Consider the following 21,935-nt stretch of genomic DNA (forward strand, 5'->3'; position numbering starts at 1 on the left):
CCAGCGTGTAAGTTTAAAATGTTGAACCCATCTTTTTCCAAACCAAGATTATCTTCGGCATTCAGCTTGCTCCGTGTGCAAAGGTAAATATATAAAGACACATTTGCTGAGCAATTGATTTAATGAACTTAGAACAGACCAGACAGTGTGTATTACTGACTATTCCAAACTACAGAGAAACAAACATGGTACAAGCACTGCCATCTCCCTCTCTCTTTCACAGGCCCACTTTTACCTTGGCTGATTAAATTTTAATTTTGACAGCCTTTCTTTAAAGCGAGCCCAATCCTGAAAGCTACACCACATAAAACATTTCGTGCAGTTTAGAAGTTGCTGAGTAAATGTCAGCAAGGCAAATGACGTGTGATTGTGCTTCTGCACGTGTGCACGTACAAGGCGTTCTTTCACATTCAATCATTTAGTGTTAAAATTTAACAGATGCTATCAGTAAAAACAGACTACATCACCACCAAGTCCTGAATTTCTCAGAATACAATTTCAGCAGCTGAACAGCAGCTCTGAGTGTACCTGTTAGGGGTCTGTGTCGCTGTGAGTTTCACTCATGTCCTACCACAGAGGGCAGGACATGAATCTTCCTTCAAATTTACGTTTTTGCTCCAGGGTGGCTTGGAATCCATACTGGCATAAACAGTAATCAATGACTGTAAGGTCATCTTTTTTTTCTTCTTTCCCGACTTCCTCATGTGGCTGTCTCCTGTGGGAAAGAAGAAAGACTGAAGTTAAAAAAGTAGCATGGGAAATGAAGGTAGAGCAAATAAAACTGTTTATTGTGTTCATCACACTTCCTCCTCTTCTTAGCTTTTAAAAGAATACTTAGATGCATTTCTAAATTGTTAATGACTGCACTTATTAGCATTTATTAATATTGAAAGTTGGATAGTTCTATGTTTACCAGAATATATCATTTTCATTTATTTCTATTATGCTTACAGTACTTTATAAATTATAAATACAGTACTATTTGTATTCACACATTTTTACTACTGCTTATTATTAGCAATTTAGCATTTATGTGAAATCAGATTTGGAGGCAGAGGAAATAATGTGACTGATTTGTTTGAGAAAAGATGCTGACACACTGGTATTCCATTCCACTTGTTTTCTGTTGGAATCATGCCACTGGAGGTGGTAGGATTATATACATAAGGCCAAAGTTTCAAGATGTGCCTCAAATTCTGTTCAGTTTTTCCTAGGTTACCATACTGTGGGCACAGAAAATAATAAGGATTAAGTTGAAAGGATTTACCCCAATGAAAAGAGTCTTGGCCAAACCAATGCAACAGAAAACTGAGCTTTTTACAGGCTGTGGGTGCTGCTCATTCACTGCCACTAGTCTCTTTGACTTGTTTTCTCCTTCCATCACACTGTCTCTCAGGAACACTTTGTTCCTTTCCCACCTTTTCTAGCTGCTCAATTAGGGACCATTTAGAATGCTAGATACTCAATGTCACTCTAGTAAATATGATACTTTTCTGTTGAGAATTACTCAGCCTGTCTGTGCTACTTGATTGCTTTTTCGGTCTGGTTTTTTTTGTACTCCCAGGAGAGATTTTATTTCTTGTTTTTTATTAATGGTTGTGTAGTGTTGTCTCGATTTGTGACTAGATCATGATGGCATCTCTGATAACTGTGGAGAGTGAGTCTTCCAAGTTGAGAGTCAGTTCATGAGAGGAAGGTGGTACCTGGTACAGCAAAGTGATGATGATGTACCTGGTACAAAAGGCACAGCAAAGTGATGAGGAAAGACTGCTGGAGATGGACGTGCTTTTGATGCACTAAAGCTCCAAAGGTCTGTAACCTCAGAAGAGTCACTCTGTCCTGCTGAGCAAGGATTTAATCATCACCCAGTGAGGGCTGGCAGGTGCAAGACAACTCCAGTGTTACAGTGGGCATTAGAGGTGCAGTGGGAGCCAAAGGACTGAAGACAATTCAGTGATCGAATGGAGAGAAAACCTGAAGAAGGTTGTAAGTAATAGGTGTGGAGTCGTGAAGAAACCCAGCTACTTCTGCTGAGTGTAATTCTATTTTATTCTTAATGATGTGGGGTCCCACACTGGGGGAACAAAAGCATGTCACAAGCTCAGCAGGTTTTTTCTTTTCATTTCTGAGATAGCTATGAAACCTCTCCAGAGTTCCCTCACCTTCTTCCTGCCATCTAAATGTCCTCTTTCTAAATCCATTTCAAACCCTTTTTTCCCCACGCTTGCCAAGTTTACAGCTGCTCACTTACCCAGACTTTAAGCATTATCCCTTTCTAGTCCATCCAAGGCAACTACCTCAATAGCAAGGAATGACAGAAACTGGAAAATGTCACTTCTTGAAACCACTGCCCTCAGATCACCCAAAGCCCTTTGAGCTGACTTACATGTTTATTTGTTCCTTTGACTCCTCCACATCAGAGGAATATATGGGTGGCTGAAACTCAGTTCTTTGTCATGTGCCCCGAGCCTGCTGGGCTGCTTCTGGTGTGCTCTTTCTCTCCAGTGATTCCTGACCAAGTATATGGAAGTAGTCTCCACTTTGCTTCACAGAACTGAGGTGATGCCTGCCAAAAATCATCACAACTTGGGCAGTGTTCCGATCACATACTATTAAATTGATTTCTCTGTTGCCCAACAACTTAATTTTTTGAGGTGATTTCACATTCTTCTGTATACAAGAGTTCAACTTTAGTATCTCCCTCTGCAATATGATAACAAAGGACAACAATTCCCCAGTATGAACTGGGAGAACTTTCCTTTATCTCTTTCAACATGACACAGGTGAACCATTGGATATCTTGAGCTCAGCATCGCTTTGTTCAGTACTTGGTTCAAAACCTCCCTGTCTGATTCTAATTTATAGCAGTACCGGACTCTCTGTGTGAGCTCAGCTGTCACTGCCCTGGAGCTGCCTGTTCACTGCTGAATTCCGCATGCTCTTGGAAGGCCGCACTTTTTCGGAAAAGGGAAGATGCCAGTGCAGCCTGTCAGTGAGCTGGAGGGAGCAGGCACGGTATTACTGCAGGAGAAGGAAGTAAAGAAGCGCCTACACTGTGCTGCCTGTGGGATGACAGAAGAGGTTAAAAAAAAAAAAATAGAAGTAGAAAAAGCAAAGGTAATGGCAGTGAAAGGGATTTGGCACACAGGTGCTCTACAGCCTCGGCATAAAATGTTAGTAAGAATGTAGCAGCTGATCCAAGTCCAAGGAGTATCTTATCCTACTCCACAGGACACATCCCTGCCAGTGAATGTGCTGCTGACTTTTGAATCAGGTGTCATCAGACTTATTGATTCTTTCAAACACACTCCAGGCTCGAAAGCTGCGCCTTATTTGTTTTACTGACAAGTAATAACTCTCTTTTCTTACCAGAGGAGTTAATGCACCCAAAGGCCACAAGGCGCTCATCACTCTCGGGCACAGTGGATGACTCTTGGTGATGGTCCTGTGCAGGGCCAGGAGCTGGACACAGTGATCCCTGTGGGTCCCTCCCAACTCAGGATGTTCTATGGTTCTGTAATTTCAGGCACCAAATTCACCAGTTGTCAAGGCGAGAAATTTACTCCCTCCTTCCTTCTCAACTACAGCAAAAGAAATAAATAACAGAACATTTAACAGGAATGCAGCATATAAAAGAGCTGTAATAACCACCTGATTTAAACAAAAATATCCATTCATAATTCCATATTTCTGGGGTATTTATGAATTATCCGAAAGGTTCATGGGTGCATTAAAAAAAAAAAAAAAAAAAAAAACAGTAAAATAAACTCAAAATGAAAATACAGAGATAACCAATGTACTCTTCTACACTGTAGATTTACAACATATTGCTGGAATATGACATCAAATATTTCTCCATTTAAATTCGGGCATCACAGTACCCTGTTTATACAATAACTTAATAAATTTAGCTGGGCTGCCTATTTGACAAGTAGGTGAGAATCGTTCATTAAAATGCAAATGTAATCAAGGTGAAATTTGGAATACGTTTATTAAAGTAATTGAGCTTCAGTCAACTGTAGTCACAACACAGATATTTCAAGTGCCGTTCAGACAAAAGGATATATCTAATTCTTCTCCATTAATAACTTTATCAGCATGAACATTAAAAGAGTTTTCTGAGCAGTAATAATGTACTGTGGCATAATTCCAGTTTTCTCTGCAGGAATATATTATTACAGATAAGAGTCAAAGACATGCACAAAGAAGTGGCCCAGCAGTGCACTGCACATACAGAAAATTGGTTGCAAGTGTATTTTCAGTGCTTGGTGTAACCATGCGCTTACTAAATTACTCTGTAAATCCTTTAGAGACTCAAGGTCATCAGTTAATTGGCCATTAAAGTGTTCGGGAATTGAACTTTTACTGCTAAGATTTGGGATTCTTGGTGCCTTTGACTAAGAAACTACTCATAAAAATAAAAGAAAATCCTAAATTTGTCTTAGTTATGATTTAAGTGCTAGTAAAACATTAGGAAGCTGTAATAGTAATGTCAGAAACTTTTTCATCCGGGTAAGGACAAGCTAGATATTTACCGAGGTTTTTCTTACATATTTTCTACTTGTTTACGTACCCTGGGTCATCTTCACTGCATTCAAAGGAACCACAGTAAGGATGTATTTGTCCCACAAGATCAAATTTTATAGTCGGTACTGTCAGATCTACAGTGTGCAAAAACAAATCTGGGGAGAGATAGTTATTAGAGGACTGATGTGATGCCAAACCCTTGCCCAGCTCACCTGGTCTGGCTCCAGCCTGAACAGAATAGCCAGGAAAATGGGAAGAAAATTGCAAAGCCCTTGACTGTCCCACTAAAGGACTGTATTTGATGCAATGGGTGGTGTCGCCAGGTATTTCAGGCTCCAGCTCTTCCTGCTCATCTTCCTCTGCCACATTCCCTGAGGCTGGAGTTGCAGACCATTTATACCAGCTTGATTCTCTCTCTAAGGCTGAAGATTCCTGGTGAATATTTAAAGTAGTAAATAAAGTAATTATGTATCTATCAAGCAATGTATACATAGATATTTCTCTGCTCGTGAAAATTGTTGGCCACCATTTCAGAAAATGGCTTATTCAATTTTCTTACCTTAATGGAATCAGCCTTTATATCAGCAAAGCTAATGACAGAACATCTCCTGCTCCGAACACTGTTAGGAAGAATACAGCCTTTTCCAGAGGCCTACAGCCAACTGTAAATATAAATTAAACCCGTCTGTCACTGCTCTGAAAGCCACTGAGAGCACAGTTTAAGGGCCATTTCCTTTATTTTCATAAAAGCATTTCAACGTGCATCTGCCGCAACTCCCTGTTAGACCCATAAAAGCTCATCTTTCGGCACCAGGCTGAGGGTGTTGGGAGGTACCGGCTGGGTGCTGTCTGACTTGCTGCAGTAGTGACAAACTGGAGACAAGCTAAGGCTTCCCAGGTGAAACACAAGTGCAATTTCAGCCACGCTGCAACTCGAACCATACCCAGTAAGTATTCTCCGTAGCAGAAAATGTAGGACAACAATCCATTTTCTTGCAAACCAGAAAGCGCAGGAGGCAACAACTTTGAACTACAGCAAATACAGCTGAACTGTTTTATGAGCAGACTAAAACTGTATTAAAACCAACTATAAATCTTCTAAATGAGCACTTTGCATTATTTGCAGCTGTGCCGTCATGAGCTGTGATCCCATCACAAATCTCAAATGAGGCCGGTGAGAGTCTGGACCCTAAAGATTTCGAAGCAATATCCAGTGAAGGAACCAGAGAGAGCAGGAAGCTGTCTTCAGTTGGATTAAACTTGAAATCAACACCCTTCCATAGTTTTGGGAGCACCATGGTACTGGAGGGTCTGGTTTCTTTGAACATACAGTAAAATGGAAGTTCTGACAAGCTGAAGGATTCAGGATGTGAGGGCAATTCTCTGCAAGAGCACAAGTGTTAACACTACATTAATCAGATTTCAATTGATTATATGCCACTGCCCTCACTGCTGTTTCACTTTTAATAGGACACTATTTTTTTTTAATCATTCCAGTCCCCCAAAGTATATGTTGAATGTATCTGCTTTAGAACACATCAGACTCCACTGGAGCTGTTACTGCATTCTAGTGGCTGAAACAATTCTTACAATGTCCCTTAACTCTCTGACAAGGTGTTGTAACAGCTAAATAGCAAGTAATTGTGAAACTGCAGGAATTGCCAGGATAAAAGAAAAGTCCATATGCACACAGTGCTTTTCATATTTACAGAGCACACACAGAACAATAGGAGAGCAAATCCTGCATCTCTTGTAAAGTATCAACAGTGATACTGATTTACACCAGTGTTCCATTCTCTTATCAGCAAATACTGGAGCTGCTGACCATTTCACTCAGTACCTCAGGGCCTTACATTCAGCGTTGTAATTTATATCCACACCAGTATGTCCCAAATTTATTTCCATTTGGACTGTTCCATCACCTTTCCTGAGCAATGTAAGGCACTCTCATTGTAAATGAGAATTAGGGCATTGTTCACTTAAAACTCATTCAGTGAGTTATTACAGGGCGCACACGTGATCCTGAAATTTATTTCTGAAATTACCAAAAGCCCTGGAGTTAAATTTATATGGTGGTGAGCCTGAGCCAGCAAGTTCTACTATTGAGCTCTGCATTTGGGTCATGCTCTGAAAGCTCAGCATGTGGACAGAAAAAGCTTGCAACTACTCACAGTTCAAACGTAGATACTAATGTGAATTAATTATAACTCCTGGTTTGGTAGCGTTCACAGCTGAGTTAGAGATGTCCACACAAGGAATCAGGAACACAGTGGTGACCGCTCCTATTCAATGCTTGAATAATTACACACTAAGAACCAAATGGGTAATCATTCATCCACCCACTTTTCTTTAACTCAGCGAAGACCAGCTGATAATGACATTAAAAATCTATTAAATGTAGGTACCAACCCACGGAAACTCAGACATCTGTGATCATCTGCCATGCTGAACCATTGATGATTCTGCCAAGGAACTAAAGTAGCACCACATCAACATCTGTCTGGAGCAGTTGAAGACACACAAACAATCTGGAATACCCACATTGCTTCAGATGTTGATTCCCATTCTATTCTCCTGCAGATGAGTACAATATTCTGTACTCAAGTGTCTGTTTTAAAAACAAAACCAGGATTTGCATAATGGGAAAGATGCATATTATCACATGGAAATCTGACCGGGAAATAAGTCACGAAACAAGTTCAAGCAAAACATGAGCAAATTTGCAGTACGTTCACAGGAGGTTGTGTGGCAGGAAATAAAGATCTTCAACAGTCAAAACACCACCTACACTGTGATAGGAGATGTCACAGGTAGATGCATTCATGTAGTACTACATAGTTAAAGTGTCTCAGTGTGGTTTTCAATTAACTACAAAGATGTTAAAACACAGATGCTGCTTCCATTGTGAAATGAGGCAGAACATCTCATTGGAAAATGAGGAGGTTTTGTACCACGGAGAAGCCCAAACACATTTGGCTACTGGGAGTTACAAAAAACCTGTCTCAGGAAGAGTACATAAACAAAAGTGAGTGGGCGAAGTACTTCCAGAGCAGCACTAAAAGGTCAGTTTTGTACTGACGAAGGGCAAAAAAATAGACCTGTGAGATTTCAGGGCTTTGCTTTAAATTTTTCTCCAAAAAGCTGTGGGTAAGCTCTTACTAAAGCATTAAAAGAAAAAAAAATCACGTGGAGATTTCTCGGGTTTCCATTTTCTAGCTGTATGAAGGGCTTTATGTTCATATTACCAATAAAAATTCACTGCTTGTTAGGTGGAATTTCAGCGAGGGCCCTGATCCTCCACCAGGAAATAATGCTACTTCAAGATTTTCATGTGAAAGTAGAAACCAATTCTCACGACTTAATGCCTTGCTTTACTACATAAAGGTATTTACAGAGCAATGACATTTTACTGCTAAATAATGGAAAACTTATTTCACATGTCAGCATCGTTCAAAAATCCAGTGACGATGTGTCATTGGGGTATCAGAAAATGTGGGATTACACTGTTGTGCTTAGATAAGTAGCAAAAATCTAATAAGGATGAACTATTTCCACTTAAGAAATTTCAAACAAATACTTTTGCCTAAAAGGAAAGGAATTGAGACTCAAAGGAACAGCCTCAGGAACGGCAGAAAAGCTGATAGCAATAGCAGTCTTCCCAGTGATTGATGATAGAGATAATGGTTCGTACATCCATACACTTAAATGGCTGTCTTTCCCCATAACTGCTGTCTAATTAATGTGAGCCACCATTCATATAAAAGAAAAATTTTGCTTCTGGAGGAAAAAAAAATGCTTCAAACTGCCAGCAGTGACAGTGCTAGAAACACGCCAATTACAGTGATTGCTGCCAAGCAGCAAAAGGGCACAAAACACTGGTTTCCAAGCAACTGACATTATAAAGTATTAAATACACTGGAAACTAAAATTGGCAGATAAACATTTCACCTTCTCAGCACCGCCTCGCTCTCTCTTTGCTTCTTAACTATATGCTGCCTCTCCTGCCTGTTCCTACAGACTCCACTGTACCTCCCAGTGAACATATGCACTAAGGGATGCCAGCTTATCACACTCCTAACACTAAACATCTTCTGTCTGCATATATTAGAGTAGCACTGGTACAGGTTCACAGGTAAGGACAGACAAGGTCGTAACCAGAACTCCAAAAATAACACATTAAAGTCTTTCAGTACAGGCTGCCATTTCAATCACATTGAAATGGTTTTGCATTAAAGGGAGATCCACAGCCACTATCAGGAAAATAAATAGGAGAAACTGCTCTTCAGGTTACAGTCAGTCTGTTGTTCCAGGCAGAAAGGATGGATTAGGAGAGGCTGGGCTTTCTGCATGCAGAGTGACTTTTACAGATCTGCCTTCAGGAAAGTTGAACCATTTTAAAGAGCAATCCAGCTCCTAATTTAAACCAGAAGAAGCAGCCAGTTGAGCAACGCTGAACTGCCAGTAGTTTGACATTTCGCTTTATCTAACCAGCACAGCCCAGGGAAATGGGAGCACAGGAGGCATTTCCCTCAAACTCTTGGCTAATTCCATGCAGAGGTTCCATGTGCCCTTTGCAGGTAAAGGCTTGGCTGGCTCATGGAATAGCACAGACACTTCCCCTTTGGGCTTGCAGCCCAAAGCTGTCAATTCCTAGACATTGAGGATGACCACAACTTGTCATTTTTACATGGCACCTATGCTTAGATGGCTGTCCTTGCAGAGTTTCCAGTTCCTATCATTTTTTATACCTCCTTTTTACACACACAAAGAAGGTATTTTCAGCCAGTCTCATTTGAAGCAATAGCCTTAATTTTAAATACTATTTTTTTGTGAACAGGAGTACACTTGTATAGTCTTGGTGGGCTGAGTTAGTCTCAGAAGTGATTTATGGCAACCTGCTTTTGTTTGTGGATTAACCACCACAAGTTTCCAATACTTTCGTAATTTCTCTTGTGTGTAACTGTTCTTACATGCTTCTGCAATTTATTAATTATAGAGACTTCTACTTTCTTGGTTCTCATGCAGTGCATCCTCATGCAAGCAAGGATTACTTATTTCTGGATGCCATGTCACTGAAACAAAGCAGTAAGACAGGATCTCCCTCAGAGCTCAATGTCATTTTGAAGTGGCTGTGCTGCTTGAGTTTACTCAGTTCTAGTAACAATAGCAATGGAAATGAAAATATAATTCTTAGCTCAAAGCCACAGGAGTGGCCAAGGACAAAGGTGGTGTCTTTCCTGCTACACTGTATTCCACGCACTGAATCCAACACTGGGAAGTACTAAACAAATTCCTTCCCCTGTTTCCGTGGTGTGTGTGAGTACAACGATATCCAGGAGGGGACATGGGTCTTCTGGAGTGACTGGGCACAACTCATCGGGGAACACTTCATACCTGGGAATAGTGACTGATAGTTTTGAAAGATGAGTAGTTTGCATTCTGTCTCATCATCCTCTTTTATATCATCATGAGTACTCAAGAAAGTGTAAGAGAATATTACTGACAGGAGGTATGAGGTCATAATTATAAGGTTTAGCTTTAGTTTAATTATGTTTTTAATGTGTAAGGCTGAATACTAAAGCCGTATGAATGCAGCTAAATCTGTTCCGGTAATGACTCCTCAAACATTTCTGAGATAATTTTAGAATTCCTACCACACTGCTATGTCACTGTGATCATTAAAAAAACTTCCTCACACTTTGTTCCATTATACTCTTTCATACAAACAAGCTGCAAGATCACAGACTCTATTTCCTGTGAATATGTATCAATTAACATCCAATTAAGACAACTGCTGGGCGTCCTTTTCAATCAGGAGGAAAAGCAGCAAAAACCAAATCCACAAAGGTCATTTGTATTCACTGACTCTCTGTAGTAAGTGTTAGCATGCTGCTCTGCTAGCCTGACTGCTTTAATTGAGAGTAAAAGATGCTGCTCTGTAGAAGAAAACTCCAGTTTTCTTCTTTATTTCTTGCGCTGTCCATTCTGCTTTTTTTCCCCTAATATATCTCCTTTTTTAAAGCCTGAAATTATTACAAGAAGCATTGCTGACATGGCCTTTGAGCCAAACCAGCAGCATAGTCATTCTCACTTAAAATTATCTTCTCCTGCAACTTCCTATTTCAGTATTTAGTTAAAACATCTGTGGGGTTTGATTTCTTTGCTGTTCTTACTGTTCTTTTTTTCTACATGTAGATTTAGCCAAAGTAACAAACACAAAAGGTGAATGGCTAACACGTTTTCATTGTGAAAGTATTTCCACCCAGGCATCATGTGAACTTAGTTTTGAATGCAGTTATGAGTTAAATTTGTGGGACTAGAAAAAGATGGCAGAGGGATGTTTAACAGGTAGGGGGTTTCTTACTTATCGGCCCTTCAAACTCCGCTTGGGGTATTAAAATTGAGTTCTTTCCATCTTCTGCATCAGGAATAAAAAGGATTCTCCAACCCAAATTTTATATCCAAGAACGATTTCACAAAAACCACTGTCCTCTGTGGGTGTGGTGCAGGTACAGCTGATCAGGACTGAACAGACAATTCTGCTGATAATGTACATAAAGGGCCACAGTCGTGTCTGTCCCTTTGGCAGCAGTGGCTACTGTAGGGTGGGCAGGGATGAAAAACTAAACAGGGAGTTTAATCACTGAGGGAAAAGATATGACATCAAAACACATTAAGATCAAATCTATTCACATCATTTAAAAATATACATTTAACATAATACTGCAGATTGCATTACTATTAAAAATTCAGTGGAAGGCAAATCTGCATTTATCATAATGTGGCACAGGAAACAAGTGTTCTCCTCAGTAAAATCAGGCTAAACAGTCCATCTGTTAGAGCAAACAACTGCATTCCCCCAGAGTAATGGGCTGCAGCTCACAAAAAGTCTTTCCCTGGAGATTCTAATTTAGTAGGTCAATTTTGAAATTAGAAATAAAATCAGAGAAACAGAGGCTGCACTGAAGTCTAGAAGAACGACTAAGGTGAGTAGGGTATTTACTTCCCTGAGACACCCAAAGTTCCAACTGCAGCTGTAAAAGTATTAATCTTACATCCCTAATTTGACTTCCATAATTTAGCTCTGAGAGTAATAATATTTATCCACCTATCAGTGCTGCAGAGATGAATAGGACAATGCTTGCACATACTTGAGTACTAGGCATTATAAGATTTATCAGATTAGCATTCCTAAAAGTATAAGAGAGTGGTAATAAGATTTAAAAAAATAACAAATAATTCAATTTAAATGGTAAGAACAAATATTACCTATGTGTAAAAAACCTGTAACTTGCAGTGAAATGAGTGGTCCATCCTGCTTCATCTAAATGCCTACAAATCAATGCGTTACTATTTAAGCCAAGCAAGTCTTTTAATACCAATTAAACAAGGGTAATTTGCATCCTACAGAACCCTTGCAGCTATTTCTCCTTCTACTCATTTAAAAATAAAGAATGCAAAGCAACCAAAAGCAAGCTCCAAGCACCTGCAACTCATAGATCAAGAAGTAAAGTGATCTTTAGCAGGTTATCACCAAAAGAACTTTAACTTGACCTCAAGGAGACAATCTCTCTGAAACTTAGCAGAGAATAATGACTGCAGGCAAACATAACTAACAGTGCATTTATGGCAAAGCCAAGTCATGCTTTACTAAAATGGCTTATCCAGCCTTCAAAATACATAGGATTTATTATTTTGTTTACAGTTTATTACTATTTTCTGTCAAGTTTATCAAGGGAAAATCCACTAAAACTGATTCAGTTGACTAAGTGAATAATAAAATAATTGGGGGCAGAGATGGATAAGAAGGGAAGCATGTGAAATCTAATGTTACCACAAGTAAATAGTATAAAATTTAGAAAATGCTCTCACATAAAAATTTGGGAACATTTAAACCACTTAAATTTCACTTCATTGTGAAATGTAAAGCTCTGCTTTCTCTACAGCAGTACATGCAAAGAAGCTGCTTTACCTTCCTTGACTTTTATGCAGTTAATCTCAAACAATGCAAGAGCTTAATTTTTCTTCAACATATTCTGATACAATATCACATGTTGTCTTAACTGCCGCATTTGCTTAGATTTAACCTAATTATTAAGTTTTTATATAGATGTCTGTCTTACTGCTGCTTGCTTTAATTCAACTATTTTTTCCTAGTGAATGCTCATCAAGGACCTAAAGTCTCAGAAGCTTGTAAACACTCGTGTAATTTGTACCCTGCTGGGGCTGGCAGGGGTAATTTGTCAGCTTTATTTGCAGCAGGCTGTAACTAAGGCCTGGCAGATGAAAATCATCTTTTTGTACTCTTTGCTGTTCAATTGCAAATGAATCTTTTTCCTTAGATTAACACTCCCATCAACAAAGTCAGAAGTTTTCAAAAAAATTTAGAAAACCCTGGAGTCACCTACTGCTAGGCATATTATGCAGTTTAGCAACTGTTTAAGGTAATTCTGAGCAAATAGAGTGTGTGGTCTCTGTAGGCAAGTTTGGAGTACAATCAGATCTTGCAAGTGCCACAGAAAAGCAGAGTGAGGTCTTGGTACTGTCAGCTTCAGCATCACCTGCAGTGGCAATAGTGACACCTGGGTGACAACACCTTTTTACGTATTAAGAGTACAAGTGCCTAAATGGGAGCGTACTCTGCCAAAGCCCGTTCTCGATAGACCTCCCTGTGTGTGGGTTTTTTGTTTTGTTTGCTTGCTTGGTTTCTAATGTTTATTTATTTATTTAAATGAGACCATAAGAAATGTCCTGCTGGACCGGAAGTTTCTTGTGTCTCGTGGCAATAGAAGATGGTTTCTAGGAAAAGAATGTACAGCCTTGTACAGCCTTGCCTGGCTAAAGTTTCTGTGTGCTTTGGGTTCCTTCCCCTGACTCAGATCCATTCCCAGTTCTCTAAAGGGGAAGAGCATCTTCCCTGGTTCCTGTGGATCAGACTGAAAGTCACCAAATTGAAAATAAACATTACAGCATTAATTAAGAACAGCTCAGCACAGAGAAGGTATGTGCAGTCTCAGGGTTCAGTTTCAATCACCAAATATTTTCTGAGCTGGTCATCACCTGTGACAGCATGGTGTCATCTCACAAGCATGGAAATAAGTCTGAGTTCAAGTTTGACAGAGATCTTGCAGGAAGTTGAGCAACCACGACCTTCATGAAACTACCAGGCAGGAAGAAGAGCTTGTTCAATGGCCTAGACTTAAAGAATGGCTGCTGTGAGTGCTCATGGATTAACAAACTAGAAAACTTATGCATAATTTTTCAAAATGAAGTGGTGCAAATCAGTTGTTCTACTGAGATGCAAACTGGAGCAAAAGTGTCTCCACCAGTCTGGTATAGCAAAACTGTATGCCAGCAAGTACCTTTGGTGCACAAATTGAGTCTCGTAGGAAGTACCTGTGCAACATGCAGGTATGCTTTAAAAATGGTTATGCTTAAATGCTTAAGAAATGTAACTTTTCTCTTGGGAGACTGTTATATAGACTACTGTGTCTAACATAAAAAGAATATCTAATTTCCAAACCCAGGAATAGAAAATTACTTACTTGTAACTGCTCTTCCCTGAAGCTACACTGTCATAAACCTCTATTCTGGGTCTGTGCTTTCACCCCCAAGGAAGGCACAGATCCATAAAAAGCCCTCAAGTCAGACACAAGCACAATTTTGGAACTCCCTCAACCACTGGTTTATTCAAGTGGGAAAAAAAGACATATTCCTGCCTATTTAAAAAATTATACAGGTAGATTAATAAAAGACTTCAGATCACTCAGCTGTGTCTGGAACTGAGGCTGAAAAGAACATGAAAACAGTAATTCCTTCCTGCACTAGTTTTAGATCAAAGGGGTCATTCACTGATTCCAAGCAATCCAAAGCTGAGGGCCCCCAGAATTTGTGTTCATGTACTTGAGGTAGAGCAAATGCACAGAAAAGAGGGCCCAGCAGGCTCAGAGCTGTGGATGGAACACTTGCTCTGCTGTGTAGCTTTTGCACAACAGAGCAAAGCCTGAGAACATTCAGGTACCTAAAAAAAAAAAGTTCGAAATGTAAGGAGCAGTGACTGAACTTGTTCACACACCAAGCAAGAGCAGCTGAACAGCCTCAGTGGGCACCCAGCCTTCGCCTGCTGGAAATGCCAACCAGAGATTACTGGACACGATCAGCATGGAGAGTCTCTTACACTGGACTGTAAGGAAAATAATAATTAAGTATTTGTCATTACATAAATTTAATAATCACTGTTTGACCTATTTTTTCCCAGGGATCAAAGTGATTTATTGTAACAATTTGTAATACACAGCAGGTTTAGAATATTCAATGTCTTCATCTGTGAAAACAGGCTTTCAGAAGTAGACTGGATTTCAGAAATGAGTTACCAGACAAAACACTTTAAAAAAAATTATTTCCAGCATAAAAACTTAAATATTTGTAACTTCATTCCCATACACCCAAGAACACAACTGATGTATCTATAAATAGTGCTAGAAGACAAATAATTATTTCCTCTGATAAGCCCTTCTAAATTTCACAGTACTCTTGAAAGTAGAAAGGTGCCAGATGGATGGAACAGACTTTGCAGGTGGAACACCTTCAGAGAGGCTGCTTCAGAAGCAAATTGGTTTTAAAAGCTGATGCTTTCATATTTTGGACAATGTTCAACTCGTATCAGGGGACATGGCTTTTGAGAGTTCCGTGAAAAATCCAATAAATTCTAAGTATTCAAACACCCTTTGATCTTTTCTCTCCTTTTCAGTTACCATTTCCTTAAGGCTGTCTTCCCTAGCATTTCTGTAATCTGGAACACCACCCCCTCAGCACCATCCCACAGCAAAAAACGTAACAACACCCCCAAAATCCATGAACTCATGCCAGCTTTCTCATCACCTCTGCTACGGGAACAGCATGGAACAGATTGACACTGACGGGACTTGTGGGTTTGGGGTTTTTTTTAATTGCACACATTGTATTTAAAGAAAATATTGTAAGACACCTTACTTGGATACTCCCGGGAACAGGGAATTTCCAGTCTGCTTTGTTCATGACACTTACTTGGTTTTGTTTTTCAGAAGCAGCTAAGTGTTGCCAGCAGCCAGTACCATTAGTTCTACCCCTGATGACACAATTAAAACAAATTAAGAGTCTTTCAGGATTGCTCCCCACTGAGGGGGAGGAAGGGTGGGAGAGAACGGAATCCTCAGGTTTCTATGGCGGGAAAGCACCAACATGGTGAGCACGGGCATTGTCTGGAGACGTTTAACCACAATCCTTTGAAGTGTTTAATGCCACAGAGATGGAAAATTTGTTCTCTCAGGCACAACATTTCCTTTTCTCCTGCCTCTGGCCAGGGAGCTCTGCCAGGCCCTGGGAAAGGCAAAGAGCTGTGAACCTCCCCAGCCTTGCTCAGGGAGGGGTCACTCCATCCCCTCCCCTCAGGCACTCATGGTGTGATTCCATCACCTTCGTCTCAGGAAACAGAAGGGAAAAGCTTCCTTTCCTGCAACACTGTCATTACAGTGTCGTGTATTGAAAAGGTGCAATTTGAGCTTAAAACGGGACATAATTATAGAACAGTAGAACTCTCTCTTTTTAATTTGCCATGCAGATATAAAACCAGAAAACATTGCTGGAGTGTCTCATTTGTTAAACTCAACAATACATTATTGTGACAATCTGAACAGTCTTTGCAGCTTGGCTGTTGGCGGGGTTTTTTCAGTGTTTTCAGCTTAAGAAGATTTTCATTATAGCTCATCTAATTTGCTTTAAGCCTATTGCAGTGATCATTTCCTGCTTTCATTATAGTGATGTAAAACAAAAAAAAACCTCATACAACTCCATATGTAAGAAACAATAAATTAAAAAAAAAAAAAAAACACAAAGTAATACATGAGACATCATCATAAAGTGAGATTACATAAGGAAATGACCTGAAAGTTTTCTGTGAGAATGATTATGGTCATTTTTGAGGTGGAATTCAGCAGCTCCAGGTGAGAGCAAGATTTTCATTATAGCTCATCTAATTTGCTTTAAGCCTATTGCAGTGATCATTTCCTGCTTTCATTATAGTGATGTAAAACAAAAAAAAACCTCATACAACTCCATATGTAAGAAACAATAAATTAAAAAAAAAAAAAACACAAAGTAATACATGAGACATCATCATAAAGTGAGATTACATAAGGAAATGACCTGAAAGTTTTCTGTGAGAATGATTATGGTCATTTTTGAGGTGGAATTCAGCAGCTCCAGGTGAGAGCAAGGCAGCCAAGCTGCAGTGCTACTGCAGCAGGTGGAGCTCGATGCCCTCTCATCGTCCAGGGCTCCACACCAAAGGACCTCAAGGTGACCAGAGCACACAGGAAGCCCTGGTATTCCTGCTCCCTGCCTTAGACAACTCCTCCAGTGACCTCCTCACCTCTAGGAAGGAAACTGTGGGTTCCTGAAGTATTTCTGGACATTAAAAAAATTACATGTTTCAGTCAAACCCCCCTTCTGCAGACTCTAGATTTCACCCTAACAATTTCCAAATACTTCCACTTTCTCTTCTAGATAATTCTGGAGATTAAAACCTGCTCAATTCTGACAAATCCGTCTGTTTATTAACATCCCCATGTCACACACCTGTCATCTTTGCAGATGTCATTCTGTAAGTTTTGAGATTTTTCCAATTTTTTTGTTTGTTTAAGCTGGTGAAAGAACCTCTGAACTAATGAAGATTTTTTATTCTGGGTAACTCATTAAGTTTATATGTTATGTCAAAACTAGCAGATTGACACACCTATTCTTCTTCCTTATATCAGTCAACCAGGAGTATTATGATAACATTTGCAAACTGAATGTGTTTTGATGAAAATAAATCAGCACAGCCTCATCATGAGCCAACATTTAGTCATCCAAATGAAAGATCAACCTCAAGAAATACATTTTTTGATTTTATGCAAATGTTTAGGCAGCTTTTGTAAAGCACCACATACAGAGATGAGTGCTGCAGTTCTGCAGGCAGGATTCTAAATGCTGAATTTTAAAGACAGTATTCTAGCCAAGAACTCAGGAATTTTTTTTCCCCTATTTCCTCTTTTATTGCTGCTGCTCAATACTAACCCTTCCTGCCCTCTCACTAGAAAGTGGGAACACAGAACAGATATCAGGACCGAAAGAGAATTTTCAATTAAACGCAAGAGACTCCAAGACAAAGAACGTGACAAGGAATAGACTGCAGAAAATTTAGATTTCTTTCAGAGCAATACTATTTTAGTACTTAGGAAAAAAGGAAAAAAGCCACAACTAAATCTGCAACAAAGACAAGACACCTGATTCGTTAAGGCTGTGCTGTACCACATCAATAATGCAAAGCACCTTGTAGTTGAGGATCTCTGTTGCCAAGGAGAGCACTTGGTAAGAGCTGCTGCCTCAGGTTCCACACTGCTGCTCCGGTCAGAACGGTGCCAGTGCCCATGGAAAGGGGCCTCATGCCATTGTTTTTCCATGAGTAGTTTTAATGAGCAAGGCAGTTCCAGTCCTGTTGGGTCTCCCTCTGCACTCCAATGAACATGTTACTGTCAACAGAGACACATCAGCCAAATGGAAGGAGACAGCTCAGAAGTCAGACAAAGGTTGCCTGCTAGTGAGGGCATGAGGAGGGAACTCGGAATAAATAGATTCAATTTCATCTCTGTCAGGAATTTCCTCTGACACCCTAAATAAAACATTTAGCACCTTATCCCAGGTAGAAGAGGTCTTTTCTTGACTGCAATGAATTCCATAGCTCATTGTGCCTCCACTTCCTGTGCCTGGAATGGGAAATAAAGCACTTGTCTTCCATAAAAATCCACAAAGCATTCTGATATTATGGTGATGGAAAGCTCCTGTGCAGAAAAAGACCCTATTGTTTTCATAACAAAGCCAGCTTGAATAGCTTAGTTTTGTTTATTCCATTCATTTGCTTCCATTTCTCATATTCCTGTGAGAAATCATCTTTTTATTTTCTTGTCTCCAAGGCATATTTACTAATTCTGGTAAGGTTGGAAAGTTTTGTAAAATAAATGGATCAAACTAATCACAGTTGCAATATTATTGCTATCAGTGCATTTACCCTACAGGAACTTCTAACCCTTTAAGGAACTACATAATTTGATCTGCCGTCTTTATAGTCTTTGTAAACTCTTCATTCAGATGATTTAAAAATTTTAAAGTGTGCCCTTAGAAGTCAATACAAATAAGGAAGAAAAAAAAAGTTTTCACTTAGGTATGACATCTCTCTATACCATCTATCTTTGTCTTCTGTTTCTGTCATTTATGCAGTCCTTGGACATTGTGCCTGTAATTTAGATATTTACAACCTTCCCAAAGCCCTTTATGCATATTTTTGATTGCATACTGGCAATGACAATATTGATCAGCCTTAGCTAATATTTTATCTAGATATTTTCCCCCTACTTAAGTCAGAATTACCAATGTTTTGCCAAATCTCCCAGAATACCAAATGTCCCAAAGCCATTCTCAATTGCCAGAAATCCATTCTACTAGAAATTAATGCCATCACCGTTAAACAGAAAAGAAGAAAACCCCATCTGCACCATAGTACTGCTCACTTCCCCCCTTGCTATTAGAGTTCAAAATAGATTACAAAAGTGCTGAAAAGAACCCTTTGGGCACAAAGGACACTCAGAAAGCTGGAACATCCATAAACATTTTAAAAAAAATTTGTTTCTTACTTCTGCTAGTCTAACACAGGATTTCTTATTGCAATGTTATGCTAAACACATGAGAGTTCATGAACCAAGGCAGGAGTACCTAATAAAATTAGCAGATCAATATCTGCTACAGCACAGACCCTCTATTCAATCCAAAAGCAGCAAACAAAAAACGAACATGTTATTCTGTCTTATTTCAGAGTGAGAGCAAAGTTAATTTGAAAAAGAATTGGGGGAAGACACAGCTGGAGAGCAGAGTTACCAGCCTCAGGAAATTCAAGGAAATGTAATTGAGAACAAATTATCTCTTTAATTACTTTTGACCAAATCAGTAAGCATGGAATAAAGAGCATGATGACTGCCACCTGGTAGAGGACAAAGAACACCAAAGTTGAAAAGCAACACAAAACTAAAACCCAGCCATGGTAAGGACGATGAGAGCACTTCCCTTACCAAATCAAAAAAAAAAAAAAAAAAAAAAAAAAAAAAAAAAAAAAAAAAAAAAAAAAAAAAAAAAAAAAAAAAACAGAGAAAGAAGAGAAAGAAGCGTGTGAAGGGTATTAGCTCAATAACCAACAGTGCATGCAGAAGTTAATGGCTGTTTTTGGCCACTTCTCACTGTTCTCAGCTGTGAAGACTGTTAACACTTCACTATGTTGTTCACTTCCAAAAATGTCCCATCATTACTCAGGAATCAGAAAGAAAAATCCCCAAGACCTCTTGTTTCCTCCTGAACCTCCATGGCTTCTCCCATGCTGGCTTTTATTTACTAAACACCAGTGCAGGAATTCTTTACTGTTTGAGTTTAAGGCAAGCACTTACTCTTGTCAGTGTGTTAATAAACCAGAGCAAGATCTTACCTCTCCCTTGGCTTTGTTCCCAGGTCTGAGCAGGAATACTCACACCCAGAGGTCATATGTGTGTAGCTAAGCAGGGCTGGATGGGACAGAATCCTCTGGCAAGGCAGGGATGGAGGGGCTGCAGGGGCCGCACTGGCATCCAGCAGTGGTGAAGACTCTGTCTATCTTTAATAATTAATTAATAATACATGGTCCCCTTTCCCACAGTAGTTCAGCAGTTCACCACCTTTAGGACATTAATCCTCACAGCAGCAATGCGGCATTATCCTCTTTGTCTCTCCGAAGAATGAGGGTGGAACAGGACAAGTGCCTTGAGCCTGGTATTCCAAACAGGGCAGTGAACCAAAAACCTCCATCTTGGCATGGAAGCCCCACATCCCCTTACACAGCCTGACTGAATGTTCCAGCATTTGTCACTGTCACCGAGGAACATGAGAGGACGCAAATTGCTGAACCTCCTCCTCTCTCCTCAGCCATGTTTTAGTTTAACATTCCACAACTGTTCTTCATGTGGCCGCTGGGCGCTGGGGTTAAAGCAGATTTCAGATGTGCTGTCGACACCTAGCCCTCTGCCTTTTTCTCTTTCTTACCGCAACTCCTCAGGGACCTTAAGATCTTCAGAATTTCAAACAGCTTCTTTAAAAGTCTTGCAGCCTATATGTGGGCAGGAAAATCTGTTCATTTTATGGGCTGAGTAAATGAAATTTCACTCTGATGTGACCTTTGCTTGGATTCTTTCCTGGAGGGAAGCAGAGTGGTCATTTTCCATCTCCAGAATCCTGCATCTGCATTCACAGGACATATGCCAGGATGGCTGGCTCAGCTGATCTGTTCACCAGCTCCTCACGAGGTGTCTGACAGTGATCATCTGCTTTATCCCCTTCACAGTACAGCTGCGAGATGAAATTCAAGCAGAAACTAAATTTTACAGCACCAACAAAGAAGCATCAAGCTGGCCTGCAACTGAGCACTAACTTTTTATAGGTCCTTCACACAGGGGTCAAACCTGCAAATGGAGCATCTTTGTTGTCCAAAACCACAGTCACATTAGCCAGAATTTCAAAATAAGTGAAAATTTGATATTACAACACAATTTTTTCCCCTAGGGGTATACATCTTACAGTTTTTGCATAGGTCTTACTGAAGTGCAGATATGCCTAAAACATTATTAATTTTTCAGTGAAACAGAGCTGACTTGTAGTAGAAGTACTATCCTTGGCCCAGAAAAATAAAAAGATTAACAACTTCCTATTTCACTGTCAGACATACAATGGGAAAAAAAAATCCAAGAGCCAACACAATGCACACAGCGCAGTGAGATGTGCTATGTAGCCTGAGGTGAAAGAAAGGGGCTTTGGAGTCCTTTTTCCTGTAAGCTGCTGTACCCCACTCAGCGAGTAAGTGAATTTCTGGCCAAAACCATTGTCATCACTGAGCCCATTCCCACATAAAAGCATTCCCTGAGAGGTCCTCGGAGCAACCATGAACCACCCCACTGGTTTTGTCCATAAATAGAAAAACTCATTCTGCAAACAGAAGTGAACATTTTTCATAACATCTAAAAATGATTTTAACCCCCAACAACAAATAAAAACATATTAAAAAGATAGTTATTCCAGGCAGCCTGTCATTGTGTCTCAAACAACAGCTGGCCAAGTATGACAGATTCACATGGAAGTAAGAGCTGGCTGTGCTTTGTAACAGACATTATTTCAAACAACCCAGATCTCAGAACTCCCCTGATCCAAAGAAAAGTCTTTTTAGTTGGCTTAGCGGGGAGAAAAACTATTGGTAGAACGAACAACTAATTATGGTTAAGTTCACCTCTGGAAGGAACTGGAGATAGAAAACCAGCCCTGTA

The 21,935-nt window shown here is 39.8% G+C and overlaps 1 long non-coding RNA gene across 1 annotated transcript; it reads right to left on the bottom strand.

The window, feature by feature from the left end:
* Positions 1-20,818, bottom strand: LOC108449697. Its single transcript, XR_001865965.1, has 5 exons — positions 20,075-20,818; positions 4,740-4,959; positions 3,370-3,581; positions 2,387-2,566; positions 1-715 (listed from the first exon to the last, which is right to left on the bottom strand). It is a non-coding gene; the product is annotated as an uncharacterized LOC108449697 (long non-coding RNA).
* Between the last annotated feature and the right edge of the window lie 1,117 nt (positions 20,819-21,935).

Source organism: Corvus brachyrhynchos, unplaced genomic scaffold, assembly GCF_000691975.1.
Source record: "Corvus brachyrhynchos isolate BGI_N302 unplaced genomic scaffold, ASM69197v1 scaffold19, whole genome shotgun sequence".
Lineage (NCBI taxonomy): Eukaryota > Metazoa > Chordata > Aves > Passeriformes > Corvidae > Corvus > Corvus brachyrhynchos.